At 39.5% G+C, this 18,244-nt stretch overlaps 1 protein-coding gene across 2 annotated transcripts in view; it reads left to right on the top strand.

Annotated features, from left to right (window-relative positions):
- The window catches only part of ARHGEF9 (Cdc42 guanine nucleotide exchange factor 9), a 317,960-nt gene that overhangs the window by 65,942 nt on the left and 233,774 nt on the right, over positions 1-18,244 (top strand). The window lies entirely within an intron of this gene.

Below are 18,244 nucleotides of genomic sequence, written 5' to 3'. Positions count from 1 at the left end.
TGAATTCAGGAAGATCAGAGACTGGTGGGTGGAATGTCTTGTGGATCCAGTGATGGTGGAAGCACGGCGCTGGCAAGTCTCAGCCTGGTGGCTCATCAACAGGAAGGTGAAAACAGAGAGAGAGAGAGTCTGGCCCTCTTCCAGGGAGAAAGAATGGAAGTTCCCAGAATCCTCATGAGAAGGTCATGCCCACCAGGAGGCATCGTCAAAGGGCAACCTGATGGACAGGCTAACCTCCATCCCTTCATTCTTTTATTAAGTTGACATGGATTTGTGTAACCACCACAGCAGGTTGAGAATGCCTGGGGTGATTAGGTTTAGCTTTCTAATTATATTTAAGTTTGTTTATGAAAAAGTAAAAAATTGGTTACATTCCTTGAGCATACACTGGCTGCCAGCAGGAAACATAGCCCTATAGTGAGCTGAGTGACAGAGGGATGCCAGTTTGATATGCATAATTTTTTAAAGAAATATATTATGGATAATTGAGAATTGCCTCATACCTATATAAGACCAACTTCAGAGGTCTGGAGAGCCCTACAAGATAAGCACTGACCGCTGTGGCAGGCCAGCTCCGAGCCCCTTCCAAGAGTATTTTAGGCAGCCATTCACTTAGATGATAATAATAATGTTTTTACTAATAAGATTTTCAGTAAGTAAAGTTCCCTAATTCTTTCACTGGCTCCTTCCCCAAACCTGGAAGTAATTGAGCATACGAAGATTTGGATGACTCAAGGCCACATAGCCAGAAAGTGATATTCCCTGGTGGAGAACTCAGTCTTCTTGACATCATGTACTCTTCGAATGTAGACTGCATAGTGAAGTCTGTTGGCAGGAATTAGTCACAGACCTTTGAGAATTAAAGGAGCTCTGCTGAGATAGAGCCAAACTCAGGAGAAATCTTTGAAGAAAGGATCAAAATGGAGCAACCTGATAGAAGAACAAATGTTTAAAGTTAGGAAATATCTGAGGCTGGATCGTTCTTGCCCTTGCACTGTTCTGTGCTAGTTGCAGGCCCCTGAAAGGAATTGGGGATCTGCTTTTCTAGCATTGTGGTTAAAAGGTAAGCAGGTCTTGCAAGAACAGAACAAACTAGAAAAAGACCTGGCCCTGTACCCACCTTGATGCTAGATCTTGATCAAATTTCTTACCGCTAGACCTCAGTTTCCATATCACTCATATTTGTGCAAGTCTCAAATGAAGTTTTATCCAAATGCTGCGACATAAATTTGGAAAAAGCAGACTTAGTTAGCCATTTTAACAGTGTAGCTCTTGGTCACTAAGGGAATTAGAATTGGGAGAGTGGGGTTGACTCTGCAGCCCAGTTGAACTGCTGGGAAGATGATCCATATACTTTGGGATGGGGTTGCATGGTGAAAGTGGGTCTTTCATTTAAATGATCAGGATTCCAAGAGAATCACATAAGGATTCAGATTAAGGAGATATTCAGGATTTCCTTCTCCCCCACATTTTGCAGAATATCAAACCAAGGCACTGAGGGGGAAAGGCCTGTCAAAGGTTTCAGTAAATGGATGTCAAATCACAACCCTGCCCTAAGCTGTTACCTTACCTGTGTAGCACTGGCTTTATGCTCCCTTGCCTAGGTCAAAGACCTGGGATGTTTTCTCAGGCTTGACTGGAGAAAGAGACACTGGGAGAATGAGAACATTGTAAACTCCTGGAGGGGAGCAGACCTGCCAGCAGCCTTTGGAATGCTAGGCAGTGGAATATGGAAAAACAGAGTTTATTCAACCTATGTTAGCAGGGAGCCATGGGTGTAGTCCTATGCATCCACCCTTGGGGTCTAGAGGAGGCTGCCACTATATATATGCAGCTAGTTGTGGAACTGGTTCTGACAGCTCCGTTCTTCTTGTTTGCCTGCCTTTATTAAGGAGAAAGCATGTACCTCCATGCCCAGCTGGCTGCAGGAAGGATTAGCTAAGAGCCCACCCCCTGCATCCTTAGAGTGGTGCCTAAAGGGAGCAGCTACTTTTAGCTGATCATTTGTACCTCCCACAGCCTCTCTTCCACCCACTTTATTTCTTCCTCCTCTCTCTGCGAATCCTGCTGGTTGGCAGAAGGGCTTGGCAGTAGATTCCTCGATTGGGATAGCAGCATAGGGAAGACAGGAGCCTTTGGGGCAGGTTTTGATAGGCGTAGCATGGGGGGAGGTCTCAGAACAATGACAAGATGATAGAACTGCTTGATGCTTGGGGCCTAAAGAGAGTGAAGGAATTTATTAATATTTTGGGGGACTTTGTAACCAGCTGTGGTGCCTGTCTTGAAAATCCAGATTGAACTGCACAGGAGGACTTAGGAAAATGAACTGGACAGAACGTGCATAAATGCTCTTCATTTGGATTTAGAGGAAGCCAACTAGAACTAGTGGGTACTCAATTCTTGACTCTTCCATTTGGACATTATCTTACGCTTTGGGGTAATTTTTGCATTGCTTTACTTGATCTTGCTAAGCTAGGGTGCCATATATCTACAGTGCTATACCTTCTGTTAAAGGGGTACTTACGATTTCCTGAATCTAATGCTTTTATTATGGAAGCTGGGGAAATAGGTCCAGTAAGGGGAAAGATTTGCACAAAGAAAGATAGTGTGTTTGTAATAGCACTGGAGCTAAAACATTATCTGTCTTGCAAGGATGGGAGCTGTGTAAGCCACTCCTATCTTTCCTGTGTGGTGTACTGGAAAGCAGAGGTCAACGCAATGGGAGTTTATGCCATTATTTAACGCTGTAGCTTTGGGCATGTCATTTACCTTTCCTGAGTTGATTTTCGCTTCTGTAAACTGGAGCTGATAACCTCTGAGAACTCTTTCAAGTCAAAATGTTCTGTGGGTCCTGTAAAGGTTTTTTAAAATGAATAATGAGGGCATACAAATAGGTAAATTCAGTTGCTGGGTAACCTTAAACAAATCCCATTTATTCACTTCTCGCCATGACAACACTGACGACTCATTTTAACTGCCCTTCCTTGTAAGCAGTCTTCAGACCCTGCCCTTGCCTTGCTTGGAACCTTGGTGAAAAGCAGGCATTTTTAAATAGGAATTTTAATTTGTTCCAAGCTGCAACAACCCCTACCCAGTCATACACATGTTATTATGGATAATAAATTAATGTTCTCTCTCCCTCTCTCTTGCAAAGTTTATCGAAGACCTTGGAAAAAAGCCAAAGTTAATTGTGTTTTTTTATTTAGCACCTTGTCAAGTCCCTCAGGGCAGAACCACTTAGGCACTTGGCAATTAAAAAACAATTCTTGGCCTCCAAGTCCTTGGCTAGGATTTGTTATAAGCAAGACTGCATTTTCATGATATGATTGAGAATTGTGTTAGAAGCCTCGGAACAACAACAAAATCTTTAGCTTTATTGGCATTTTACACACACTTATAAGCATGCACATATATAATGCCTTTAAAATACTTTTTATTGTGAATTAGATGAGAGTTTGTATTTTATATCAGTATCTTTGTATTCAACAATACAAACAACGTCACAAATGTTCTGACAGAGTGCCCTGTCCCCATACTTTGTCCCTCTTATAGAATATTATCTTCCCCTTCTTCGTAGCCAACACCTGCCGTGCTCTCCAGTCTGTTGCTTCCCCGCCTTTCCCTTCCCACCGCAGGAAGCATAAAAACATTTGAAAAACATTTAGCTTGATTTTCTAAAATAACAATGGTCATATAACATTTGTCTTTATGTGATTGACTAATTTCACTCAGCGTAAAGCTCACTGTCATCAAGTCAGTATCAACTCATTATGTCCTTCAAATTTATTCACGTCCTAGGTGTCTTACAATTTCTTCATTGTTCTTTAATGACACATATGTCACGTTTAGGAAATCCCAGGCATCTATTTTGTCTTACGTGTGTGTCTTTTTTTCTTTATGTTTGGTAATGTGTTTATGTCATTTATTTGGGCCCTTAAGTTTGTCCCTATTTTTTCAATGAGGGTCTTTATAGTTCTAGGGTTTACATTTAGGTATTTAATCCATCACAAGTTCATTTCTGTATGTGGAATGAGGAAGTACTATTTCGTTCTTCTGCCAGTAGAAATCCAATTTTACCAGTGGCATTTGTTAAAGAGATTATCTCTTCTCCATTTAATGTACTTCAGCTCTTTGTTGAAAATCAGTTGTCTGTAGGTAGGTAGATTATTTTCAGTTTCTGTATTCTTTTACATTGGTCTATGTATCTCTTGTATTAGTACCAGGCTTTTTTGAACTGGGAAGTGAGAGACACCCTAATTTGTTCTTCTTAAGTATATGGAGAAGTCTCTTTCCTCTTCATATATAGTTAGTGATTCATTTTTCCATTTCTTTAAAGAACGATGCTTGCATCAGTATTGTAATTACATCGTTTTTTAGAGGTTACATTGGGTAGTTTCTACATTTTCACAATGTTAAGTCTTCCTACCTATGAATATTAAATATTTTTCCATTTATCTCGATTTCTTTTAGTAGTGTTTTGTAGATTTTTTGTACAAGTCTTTTATTTCTTTGGTTAGGTTTATTCCTAAGTGTGTCATCTTTTGGGTGGCGATTATAAATGGAATTGTTTTCTTTCTTTATTTTCCAAAGCTCTTTTTGTTTCTGTACAAGAATTCGATTAATTTTTGTATGTTGCTCTTATACCTGCCCACATTGCTGAAGATTTCAATTTTCAAATTTCCAACAATTTTCTTGTTGAGTTTTGGGTTTTTTTAATTTATAGGACCATAATATCTGTAAATAGTTTAGCTTTTCTAATTTTAATGCTATTCATTTATTTTTTATGTTGTCTAATAACTCTAGCTAAGGCTTCCACTACAGTACTGAATAAGAGTGATGATAAAGAACATCCTTGTCTAGTTCTGGGTAACAAGGGGAATGCTTCCAGTTTCTCTCCATCGTCTGAGATCTTGGCTGTTGGCTTTGCATAGTATATGGTCTTTATATGTTGGATGTTGTCAAATGCCCTTTCTGCATCAACTGGTAAGATCATGCAGTTGTTTTCCTTTATTTTATTTATATAACCGTTTACATAGATTGTTTTTCTAATGTTTAACCATCTTTACTTGTCTAGTATGAGTATCGCTTGATCATGCTATATTATTTTAAAAATACTTTGTTGGCGTCTACTGGCTAGGATTTTGTTGAGCAGTTTTGAACCTACATTTATAAGATACGGTGGTCTAATACTTTCTATTCTAGTAATGTCTTTGTCTGGTTTTGGTGTCAGGATTATATTCACTTCATAGAATGTATTTGGAAGTTTGCCATCCTTTTCTATATTCTGGAATAGTTTATGTAGAACTGGTATCAATTCTTCTCTGAATGCTTGGTAGAATTCCCCGGAGAATCCATCTGGTCCTGGCCTTTTTTGCTTGGGAGTTTCTTAATGAGCTGATCTATTTCTTCTTTTATTATGGGTATGTTCAGATTTTCTACATCAGTCTGTGTTAATTTCGATATATAGTGTGCTTACATGGGTATAATTTTGTTTGTTAATACATCATTGTTCTGGGAGCAGGGCAAGGAAACAAAGACTGTTGTATATTCCTTTGTTCCTGACAAATTTATCTTTTCTCTTCAACTCTACGAGGTGGGAAAGTTCAAAATTATTCTCCCCGTTATATGACTAAGGAAACTGAAGCTCTGGGAATTGTTTTGCTTTACCTAGATCACTCCTGTTTCCAAGTTGCTGCTTAAAAGCTTTTCCTAGCAGCAGTGTGCTAGGAAAAGAATGCCTAGTTTTCTGTTGAGTCAATTCCTGTAGTACAGAGTAGGACTGCTCTATACGGTTTCCAATTTGGAGGTTTTCATAGAAGACGATTGGTATATCTTTGAACCACTGACATTTTGGTTGGTATCCAAGTGCTTAACCATGGTACCACCAGAGCTCTTTAGAAAATAGCATGAGTTAGATATTACGAACCCACTGATATCAAGTGGCCTTGGACAAGTGGTTCATTTTAAAAATCTCTTGCATTTTGTTTATATTTAGATCTCATTCTAGGGAAAAATAGAGGCTGTGTCAGTTTTTATAGAGACTTCTCTTAGAAACCCTATAGAGCTACCCTCCTCTGTCCTGTAAGGTCACAATTAATCAGGATCTGCTTGATGACAGTGGATGGTGGTGGTGGTGGTGGTGGATAGATATTGCTGCAAAAGTTAATCAAGGTGCCAGAACCAGACAGATAGCATTAGATAACACTGGCCAGGTTTGTATTGAGCCAATGCCGATTCAAATATATCTATTTGACTTGTGTTTAGTTTATCCAGATGTCATATTATCCAAGGATGCTTGAGAAGCCTTGCCTGATGCAGAGAAGTGGCCATAAATTCTGGGGCCCTTTATGCCCTGATTAATTTGTTGGATTTATCTGGTCCTGCTAGACCTTTAGATAGGAAGTAGCTCATTAACATCTCCAGTTCCCAAAGAGTGATGCAGAATGATTTGGAGAAAGTCAATCTCATCTTTCCAGAATACTAGTGGAGATTTTATGTTTTATGGACTACATATTCGTTCTTTTTACTCCAAGTAGCTCATGTCATTGGAAGAAATGAATATGGAATGGCTGATAGTTGTGGAGAGGCAAGTGGTAAGTAGCTTGCTGAGGACTCAAGGGCCCCTAGCAGGGATGAGGCCTCTATCAGTGCTAATTCATATGCATGTGTCAGCATACCAACTCTTTGTGTTGGGGGGAGAGGGGCTGGGTGTCAGAGGTAGTCCAAGATGCTTAAACTGGGAAGTCACTGGATGAAAGTTAAAAAAAAATCCAACTCCTTCACAGTACTTTGGGGGAAACTGAAGCACAAGGAAAGACAAAGACCTGCCTGCAGCCTCCCAGGTAGAATTTGGCCCTTGTTCTGTCTCTCTGCTAAACTCTGTGCTGTCAGAGCTCCTAACTGTGAAGTCCTTTGGAGTAATAAAGCTGTGGCTAAGCCTTAGGAAAATCACCAATGAGCACAACTTTTAGAAAGTGGCAGTGATGAAATCTGAACTCAGTCAGATCTTTCTTCCTGCTTAAGAAAATATTGACCCAGCTTTTCTTGAGAAACAAATTGTTGGGTGAGCAGAATTGGTTCTGGTTCAGCCTTGTTTATCTGTGCCCATACCAACGGGTACCTAGTAGGTTATGCATTGGACATACTTTAACTCAGATAGTTGTGGGATATTTTGGGGTATACACATGAAAAACAAATGTGTCATGCTTTCATATTGACACAGGGTAAACATGTACATTCAGCCTTAGTATGTATATGTTTATACAACCATAGCACAGGCAGGGTATGTACATAGACACATGAAACCTGGTCTTACAGCTACATGAATAGACATACATGGGATGTACAAATGTATAAGCATATGCATGTGCGATACATCCCTACTGCCAAGACACATTTATACCCCTGTGATATATACTCTTAATGGATATATTTGAACATATAGAACCTTTTCCCCATGAAACACACTTAAACACACCAATGAGATATATCCATATGCCGCACACTGCCCTGTGGGACATTCTATAATGTAGAGCATTCCCTACTCCTAAGACTAGCCAGATAGCTGTCCCAACCTCCCAAATGGACACTGACAGGGTTTGAGCCATTTGGTGGGCCACTGTCAGTTTTCTCTGATTCCTACTTCCTTTTCCTTAAATCAGGTTTTTCAGGGCAGACAGTTTAGAACCAAGACTTAAGGTGAGTTACACAAGCAGGTGTGGAGAAATAGAGACATAAGATTGTCAGTAATCAATATAGAAAGCTTGATCCTGTTCCTCCGTCTTCCAATTCACTTAAAAACTGTTAGTAATAATATGATTGCAAAATTATGTCCAAGAAAACATGAAATAACCATAATAAAATCCATTCTCTTGGGAATGAAGCAACAGCATAGACTAGAAAAAGCATACATATGTATATATATTTTAAAACTTTTAATGGTGATTTGTGTGAACATTTACAGAACAATGTTGGTTTTCCATTCAATAGTCCTTATATATTTTGATTTGTGAAATTGATTGCAATCCACAATATAACAGCACTATACCACTTCCTTCCTGTGCATACAGTTTCAATTTGTCCTTTCCTATCCCTTTATGTCTTTTGAACTTTTTTCTTGGTTAAGTGCTACCCTTTGAATTACATGTTGAGATTGATCTAAGGACTGTGTATGTCATTGGTACTGTCCTTCACCTTTTGTACTTAAGTTATGTTCAGTTCCCGGCCCGATGGTGACTAAGGGCCATGGTCTTAGGGATTCCACCAATCTCCATCAGACTGGTAAGCATGGCCTTTTATGTCTGGAGTTTTATTCAACGTTTTTCTCCCAGTCTATCCAGGGCCTGTCATTGTGATCCCTTCACAAGCAGTCAGCAATAGTAGCCTGGCACCATCTAGGTCTTCCAGTCTGGCTTTACGTGCCCTTTAGATTATGGTAATTAGTCTTTAGACTCTGGTAATTATTTCCTTGTATATGTGACTTTCTTCAATCTTCTTAGCTTCACATGAGGAAAGGTCAATACTTGTACCTTAAGTGGCTGCTTGTAAGTTTTTAAGACCCCCAGTCACTACTACTAGAATATGGAACATTGTTTTTGTGACCTGTGTTATGGCAATTAAACTTGGTGTCCGTCAAGGCTATGGTACTTAGCCCCCAAGCCCAGCCACTTATTCCATCAAGGTATTTGGTTCTAGCCAATAAGATTCATAACTTTGCCCCCTGTATACTTTAGCATATTTATGGATATATTTGCACCACATAAATGTAGAAATATGTTTTGCTTCACAGTCTCACTGAACTTTCTACCCTTGTTCAGCTTGAGTGTCCATTTATCCACTTTTAGATTATTATTATTGCTGTTAGAGCCATTGAGATAGCATGAGGGGAGGTGCTAGAATGTAGAAAGAGATCCCCTTTTGCAGGACCTACCCTCTCCCAAGTTAATAGTAGGCTAAGATACCAGCCACACCGTAATGAGTCCCCCTAGGCACAGCAAACTCGAGCCATCTAGCCCCACTAAATACTTGCTATTTTCAGAAGACCTCAAGCTGGAAATACCATCAGGCCTGGAATTGAACCTGACCTTAAGTCTGAAAGAACTAACCTGGCACTGAAAAGCATCTACATGGAAAACCAATATTGTTCTGTAATTGTTAACCCAAATCACAATAAAAAAGTTTTAAAATATATAAATGTACACATTGTATAATCTACAAAGGAAATCTAACTGAAACACATGCCTAGAAGCAGTGTAGTATTTGGAATTCTTATTTCTTGACCTCAAGCCTAAAGTTGAGAAATGGGCATGAGATGATCTGTCAACACCTTTCTGGTACTTGGTACCAAACCCCAGAGCTACACAGACTTTGAGTGATATGTATGGAGCAGTGCGACAAGGCCAGGGTTTTCCCGGTTTACACTGGAGCAGCTGCCTTTGAACCCCATCCAGGGTGTTGTTGACCAGAGGAAGGCAATCATGTGGGATCAAACTGGTGAAAGTTATGCTAGGGTCACCCTCACCTATGTAGCTGTTTTTCAGTGCCAGGTTAGTCCTTTTGTAGAAAACAAGTTTTCCGTGTCTAGGCGGTATTAAGTTTTCAGTCTCAGGGACCCTAAGCAGTGAGAGTTAAAGGACAATCAATAGGGATAGTAGCTTCTTCCTATACTAGGGAAAATAGATTCAGACTTGCTACCTGACACAGGCAGTGACTTCATTCTAATAGTTTATATTCAAGGTAATTTTACCTGTTTTGTTGAGGGACATGAGGAGCTAGACTATGTCACCGAAGTTCAAGCTTTTCCATTCCCCAGATATTACTTTTATTGTACTGATCTGTAAAATGTGTTTAACTGCAATGCTTCCTAAGATGGTTGGGTGCAAATATTCCTTGAACAGACCTTATAAAATAATGATCATGTATTGCACCTGTTTGGATTAAGGTTAATTTGGATAGCTTTTATTTCCTTACACTTTTTTCATTTCTCTCTCTTAAACCTTTCATGACCCATGGGACACATAAAGTAACGATTTCTGCCATGTGTGTCTAGGCCTTGTTATTAGGAAGCTGTTAATCTCAATTTCAGTGCATGCTGCCATCCGGTGGAGGCTTGTTTAACTGCATGAATCTGAAAAAATAGAAGCCATCCCACTAATCCCCCAGCACCCCTTGGAACATATGTGCCCCACTAAGTATATAACAACTCGTATTACCTCAAGAAAAAAGTAATTTTAATACAAAATGCCTGACACTACTTAAAACATAATTTCAACAAAAAAACCAAAAGTAGAAAACAGATTGGTCTTGAAAGGAACTTTATTACCTTCACTTTACTGATGAGAACACTGGTGTTCAGAGAAGGGAAGAACCACCCTTAGAACACAGAATTAAAGTGTTGGTGGATTCAGAGTTACAAGCCATGTTTTCAGATTTTAAACAATATTGTTGCTTTATGACTTCAAGGAATTTCGGTGCTAAAAGAAGCTGCCAGCGATCACTCTAGGGGCTGTTTTTGCTGGAAAGAAAGTCTCTGGAGGGAAGTCTTTCCTATCAGTGCTCCTATTGCCTAAGCAAGGGACACTGGCAGAGCATTCGCCTCTTCCTCAGCAGTCCACTTACCATTCCTGCATGCTTATCTGCCACATGTTGGATGTAGCGAAGCACTGAAGAAACTGAGTTAAAGCAGAATTTTGTAAACACAGCCGACACATCCTGGGGTACATAAATATCTAAAACCATTTTAAAACATGCAAATATCCACAGCAGTGTCTGCCAATTGGAATTAGCAGCTACAACCCTGAAGTAAGGAAAATAGACTCTAGCCAGAGGTTCCAGCTTCAGGCTATGTAAGACCAGCTAATTCATTATAAGAAACCTCATGTACAAATAAAATCAGTGATAATTTGGAAATGTTAAAGTGTGTGTTAGTGAAAGATTCTTTTAATTTAGTTATCAGCCCTTGACCTTCTTATAGAATATATTAGGCTCAGAAGTTTTCCAAAATTTGTATAAAAGTTGAACCATGAACGAAAAGTTAGCATTCCAAGATTAACAATAGCCACCCAAGCCCACTACCATTGAGACCTCTTAAAATTCATAGCAGTACTTGTTGGGTGCCATTGAGTCGGTTCCAATTCATAGCAACCTCATGTATAACAGAACAAAACACTGCCCAATCCTATGGCATACTCAAATCGTTACTTTGTTTGAGCCCTTTTTGCAGTCATTGTGTCAATCCATCTCATCAACTGTCTTCCTCTTTTTGATTGACCCCCTGCTTTGCCAAGCATGCTGTCCTTTTTCAGGGACTCCTCTCTCCTGATTACATGCTCAAAATATGTGAGATGAAGTTTTCCAATTCTTGCTTCTAAGGAGCATTCTTGTACTTTTTTCAAAACAGATGTTTGTGTTTTTTTTGGAAGTCCATGTTACTTTTAACATTATTTGCCAACACCGTACTTGAAATGCATCACATCTTCTGTGACCTTCCACATTCATTGTTCAGCTTTTACATGCATGTGAAAAAAAACAAAAAATAAGGTCACTGTCATCATCAATGCTGACTCATAGAGATCCCCTGTGGGTTTCTGACACTGTAACTGTTTACAGAACTAGAAAGCCCAGTCTTTCTCCTGAGGAGCATACATGTATATGAGGTTATTCAAAGCATCTAATCAGGCACATCTTAATCCTCAAAGTGACATCATTGCTCTTTTATATTTTAAAGAAGTCTTGGCAGCAGATTTGATTTTTTTGCCTGTGCTTCCAGGAGTGTTTATCGTGGATCCAAATAAAACTAAATATGTGACTGTTGCCACAGAGGCCTAAAAATTCCCCTAATTGATTGTTTGTTTTGGGGAAAGCCTTCTACAGAGATGAAATGATCTGTGTATTTGACAGATCGCTAAGACAATAGTGGGGGTACTTTTGATACTTTATGCCTACCAGCATCTAAGTGTTTTAACCAATAAATACACATTTTTCTTTGTGTTGTATGTTAGCATGGCTTGTTGTCCCACCCTTGGAGGAAGGCCTTAGGAATTGCTGCAAGTAATTGTTGTGCCCTACTTTGAGCTTCTTGAAGGAGGGCTTTGGCTGTTTGGTCTGTGTCCAAACCTTGACTCTCTTGCAGGTCTTTCAATGAGCATCTCCTAGTCATAATCTGACCAAGTAACATATGGACCAATGATGTAAATAACTTGAACTGATAAGCTTCACTAACCAATTTAAATTATTTAATGAATATCCTTATTTAGTTTTGAAAAATATTTAACAGTGCTATGTTGTGAAGTGCTAGCAAGTTAGTTCTAACTCTTTGAAACTCTTTGAGGGAAAAACTTCCTGGTCCTGTGCCATCCTCATAATTGTTGCTAAGTGAGCCCACTGTTGCAGCCACTATACAGATCCATGCCATTGAAGGACTTTCCCTTTTTTATTGACTTTATCAAGCATGATCATTTTTTCTATTTTTTTCTCTTGATAACATATCTAAAGTATGAGAGCTGAAGTCTTTCTAGCCTGGCTTTTTATGAGAATTCTGACTGTACTTATTCTGAGACAAAATTGATCGTTTCATTCATTTTATGGCAGTCCATAGTATATTCAGTATTCTTCACCAACACATTCAAAGACATGAGTTATTTTTTAACCAAACAGTTTTATTGGCACATAATTTCCATATCATGCAATTCAATAGGTCAGTTGTTCAATCGTATCAAGTAGAATCATACAATCATTACCAGATCAATTTTAGAACATCTCCTCCTCCCATGGTTAAGTCACCTTTAAAATGAGTTGTACAATCACAGCCAGTTCTAGTGCTCCCTTACTCTTCCTGCCTTCATTGTTTACTCCTGAAATCCCCTTTCTCTCCCTATCACCCCCCCATCCCTACATCCCTTATAAACCCTGTATCAGTTATTAGTACTATGCATTCACTCCTCCTGTGCTTCACAAAGTGGAGAAACCAAGAGAACAAAAAAAACCAACAACAAATAAAATCAAAATAAGGTGGTAAGGATAAAATAATAATGATAATATAAAGATAAAAATACAAATAATGAATAAGAAAGAAAAGACTCCCATCAATATTTAAAAATCCAGGGGAAAATGTTTGTCATAGAACAATGGTACTTGCACCTAGAACAAATTCAGGTTGGGTCTATAGGGAGGTCAATTGGCCAAGTATCAGGTTCAACCCAGCATAATCAAAATTACACTGGTTTCTACCTGATAGTAAAGCGGTTTGAGACTCTTGCCTGTAGTTATAGGGAATTTACCAGTGACTTAATCTGACTAGATACTCTGCAGATGGGTTTTGGGCTCGATCTTCTTCTACAAATTGGGTGTTTATAATTTTGGCTCTGATACTTTTCCTTCTGCCATATTTGATTTTTTTTAATTATCATCTTTGGATCACACAAACGTGTAATTCTTCTGGGTGGACTTAGCTGACCCCTCGCTTAGATGGCTGCTTGTTTGAATACAAGCCTTTAAGACCCCAGACACTATTCCAATTGATAGCCAGGCATCATCTACTTCCTTCACCACACTTTGGTGTTGCGCCCTTATCTTCAGTGATCATTTCATAAAGGTGAGTATTGAGCAAGACCATGCTATCAGAACTAACTGTTCTTTAATTGTAGCTAGAGTTAGGTTGGAGCCCAGATTTCATCTGCTTGTCCATGGGGTTTGCCCATCTCAGGTTTATTTTTGTGGTTATAATATGAAAAAAATCAAAACCATACAAGACCAAGTGCACCAATAGCAGCCAAAAGCCAACCATCAAACAAAGAGAACACACACACATACACACACGGGGAGGGGGGGGGAGGAAAAAACTACAAGCAAGAAAGCAAAATTCCATATAAATAAAGAAGTACAGCATTGTCAATAACTCTCCTGGGGTTTAAGTAGATTGTACTATTATGATCATCCTTTTCCCCAATAACCCAGCATTCTAACCACTCTTGGTATGCATGAGTACAATTCCACCTTGAGCCTCAACCCATGCATTTTTACTGTACACAATTCAGTCTCCCAATCAGTTGGGCTTTGTTGACCCTCAGCATGGGGATTGATTCCAGGGGGACTTTCCTGGATCAATTCTTCCCAGTGCAGATCTCGGCTCAGCAGATCAGAATCTGTTATGCCACTGCAATGTGGGCATCAAGGTACAATATATATGGTGATCCTGGGTCCCTTTCCATTGAACAGCCATCAAGCCAGGAGGTCCTCCCAAAGTCCAATGACCACTACTTCCACAGTCCTAGAATGGCCACTCTCTGCTTCCTCTCCCATCCAAGTACCCCAGTCCTCACTCCAAAGGTTCAGGAAACATCAAGGCAGGATTCAGTTCATTCAGCTGGACCACTATTAAGTCCCTCTGGGGTGGCCTCTGCATTATATTATGCTGCCTGCAAAGTCAACTTCCATGATCATCATGGTGTTTAGTCCATGGCCGGTAGGTAGCCTTCTTTCCTTTTGTTCAGGTTTGCTTTCTAATATTTGTTTAATTGGGGCTTCTTTTTATAGTAGTGAACTCATATAATACTGGTCCTTTTGTGAGGGACTTACTTCACTCAGTTTAATGGTATCCAGGTCCTTCCATAAGACATGAATTCTTGGGTTTTCCTGACTTGCTGTCCAGCTTTCCCATGTTTTTTTTCTGGTACATACTCCAGATTCTGTGGAATGAATATTAAAAGACATTTCAGAAATGGGCTTTGGGCACTCTGGCTTTGGCCCTTCAGCAGCTTATTTAGGCAAGAACAGACTTCAGACAGACTTCTCCCAGAAAAGTAAAAAAGCAGAAGTAAGTGCAGAGAAACTGCTGCTGAGAGAAAAACAGAACTGCAGCGAGGGTGTTAGCAGAACTCTGAATTTGTAATTCCTTCTTTTGTTTAGTTACTTCAGAAACTATATTTTGCCTTTTTTCCTATTTTACCGATGTAGAAAAAGCAATTTGCAGAGATGTCATTTTGCTATTTTGATGTCTTTGAGACAACCGCGTGGTACCAATTTGAGGTTTCCTATTGTAATTTATTAACGCAGGAGGCATATTTTCTAACTTACTGCACAAGTAATTTAACTTAGATCAAAGATTTATTAAATATTTAATGATCTTCTAATCTACCTTTGGATAGGTCATACCAAGCAGACAGAAACAAACATGTCAAAGAACCAAAATACTTGTTTGTACAATGAACGCACATTCCTAAAGGAAATTTAGTATCACTCTTAGGCTTCACATTTTTCATGTTTCCAAAGTCAGCTTAAAGTTAGGTTCAGAAGCTTTCCCCCAAAGCTAGAGCTTTAAGTGTCTCAGAAGAAGATATCATCCCTTTTGAAGAAGTGCTGCAGAATTCTTGTGCCAAGGTTTTGACCGAACCTGAGCCTGTGCTCACTGGTATTCAGTGGCTTTTAAGGTTCTGAAATTCTTTTATATATATACTTTCTTTATTTTAACATTTTATTAGGGGCTCATACAACTCTTATCACAATCCGTACACACATCAATTGTGTAAAACACATCTGCACATTCTTTGCCCTCATCATTTTCGAGGCATTTGCTCTCCACTTAAGCCCTTGGCATCAAGTTCTCTTTTTCCCCTCCCTCCCCGCTCCCCCTCCCTCATGAGCCCTTGATAATTTATAAATTATCGTTTTGTCATATCTTTCCCTATCCGGAGTCTCCCTTCACCCCCTTTTCTGTTGTCCATCCGCCAGGGAGGAGGTCACATGTAGATCCTTGTAATCGATTCCCCCTTAACAACCCATACACCCTCCACTCTCCCAGCATCGCCCCTCACACCCTTGGTCCTGAAGGTATCATCCACCCTGGATTCCCTGTGCCTCCAGCTTCCATATGCACCAGTGTACAACCTCTGCCCTATCCAGACTTGCAAGGTAGAATTCGGATCATAGTAGTGGGGGGCAGAGGAAGCATTTAGGAACTGGAAGAAAGCTGTATTCTTCATCGGTGCTACATCGCGCCCTGACTGACTCATTTCCTCCCCTAAACCCCTCTGAGGGGATCTCCAGTGGTCAATAAATGGGCTTTGGGTCTCCACTCTGCACTTCCCCCTTCATTCACTATGGTAAGATTTTTTTTTTGATGATCCCTTATACCTGATCCTTTTGACACCTTGTGATCGCACAGGCTGGTGTGCTTCTTCCATGTGGGCTTTGTTGCTTCTGAGCTAGATGGCCGCTTGTTCACCTTCAAGCCTTTAAGACCCCAGACACTTTCTCTTTTGATATCCGGGCAGGTTCTCAAATTCTTAAGCAATAATCATATGGATGTAAAACCAAAGAAACTTTAAAAAATAAAAGTTCAATTTTAAAATTACAGAAAGGAAAGTCCTACTATGAAACTCAGGAATCTTTTATGGAAAGAGAGCAGAGGCTTGGGCTTGTGAGGCTCTCTGCTATAAATCCCAAAACTGTCATGGAGATAGAATGTCCCAAAATGAACCATTCCTGTACAATTGGCCTGAATCTTTGGCATCTTTGGAGTTGCAAAAGCAAGTTCACCTTTGGGTCATCAATGACTATCATAGTGAAACACGTCTTATACTCTGTTAGAAGTGAAAGAGTTTTATTGAAAGGTTCATATATGGGAAAACATACTAGCACCCAAGCAGGGTATTATATACTACTTCATGGTATAGGAGTAAGATTTTTTTTAAATAACAGTTTTATTGACACATACCATAAAATTCAGTGGTTTTAATATATCAAAGAGTTGCACAATCATCACCACAATCAACTTTAAAAGATTCTCTTGATTTTTGTACTTATTGTTATTAGCTCCTCCATTTCCCACCAACCTCCCCTGTCATAGCCCGATGAAACTATTAATCCAGCTACTGTCGCTATGAGTTTACCTATCCTCAGTTTTATATTCTGAAAAACAGACAAAAATACCCCCAAACAAAAACAAAAGTACCCCAAAACTTGGCAGGAAGTTTGTTTGTTTATTTTTCTCACAGAAGTTTGTTTGTTTTTTTCACAGCAGAGGGAAACCATTAGTGCACTGGAAATCATGTTTTACCTTCTAACAGACTGTTTTAGCGAAGATTTATATGGACTGTACGGATACAGAATACACTGCCATTCTCTTTAGAAAAGCATGCCAAGACCTACAACCTTCGAAAGCTTCTTTAGTAGGTAGAAATGTTCAGTAGATTTCAAGGCAGTGTAAGTTGATGTTAATAAATTTATGTTTTTGCCCTCTCCCAATATAGGAGCAGCTCATAGTTCTCTTGACTAAATTCTGCTCTTGTTCTCACTAACTTAGATGAGATAGGCACATTTGAAATTGTTAGACCATACGTTTCTATCTATTTCCTCTATGGGAACCAGCCCACTTTACTTGTTCTACTCTTCCTCCTACATGATTTAACAAGCCAGCTGTAAAATGGATCGAAGAAAAATTGACTGCCTTCTTTTTGTCATGTCCACCTACCCTCTGCCTGTGGTGTTGATAAGTATATAACTTTGCTCTTGGGAAGCATTGATAACATCATTTAATTATTGTCCCCTTTTCCTACTCTTTTGGAAACCTAGACATGCCCCATTCCACTACTTCTCAGGAAACTTCTCAGGCTGATTTTAAAATCAGAGTCCAGGAAAAGCTATGGATTAGTCCCATTGGAACAACAGAAAGAAATTATAAAGTACCCACATGCAGACTCCAAAATAGACCTAGGTCATCTCAGAGATTTGGAGCGATGTGAGCACCCTTGCTTCTTTCCTAGATTTGTCCTGGCCAGCTCTCATCGCTCAGGGTATTGAGGTCTCAGAAATCCTAGTGGGTGGCTAGAGCTTAATATCCATAGCAAATTCAAGATGATGAGTATGGTATTCAGGTCAGGAGAATTTTGGGGTGTTGGGTAGCCTCCAGCTTGGCATGGTATGCTTCTGATTCAACACTGGGCCTACTATTTTCTAACTAATAATTTTCCTCTGAGTCAGACTTGGGTAAATTGAATACAGATCAAGGAAATTTCACGTAGGTGCGTAGCTATGATTTTTCATCAGGTTCCTTGGTGGCTGCAGTGTTGAAGGTCAGGATCTGAGGTAGAGGGGAGTGAAGCAAAATAGATGCAGAGAGCCTCTCATGCAAGGAAAACTTGGAAACTTCTGAACACGTTTTCATAATTCCCTGACTTGCAGAGAATCTGAAGAAACCCAATACAATGTTTCAGATTTTTTTCCAGGTGGGAAAGTTCTTGTACTCTAA

This window comes from Tenrec ecaudatus, chromosome X (assembly GCF_050624435.1).
Source record: "Tenrec ecaudatus isolate mTenEca1 chromosome X, mTenEca1.hap1, whole genome shotgun sequence".
NCBI classification, from domain to species: Eukaryota; Metazoa; Chordata; class Mammalia; order Afrosoricida; family Tenrecidae; genus Tenrec; species Tenrec ecaudatus.
The sequence above is the reverse complement of the archived record's forward strand: the minus strand, read 5'-3'. Positions and strand labels throughout refer to the sequence as shown.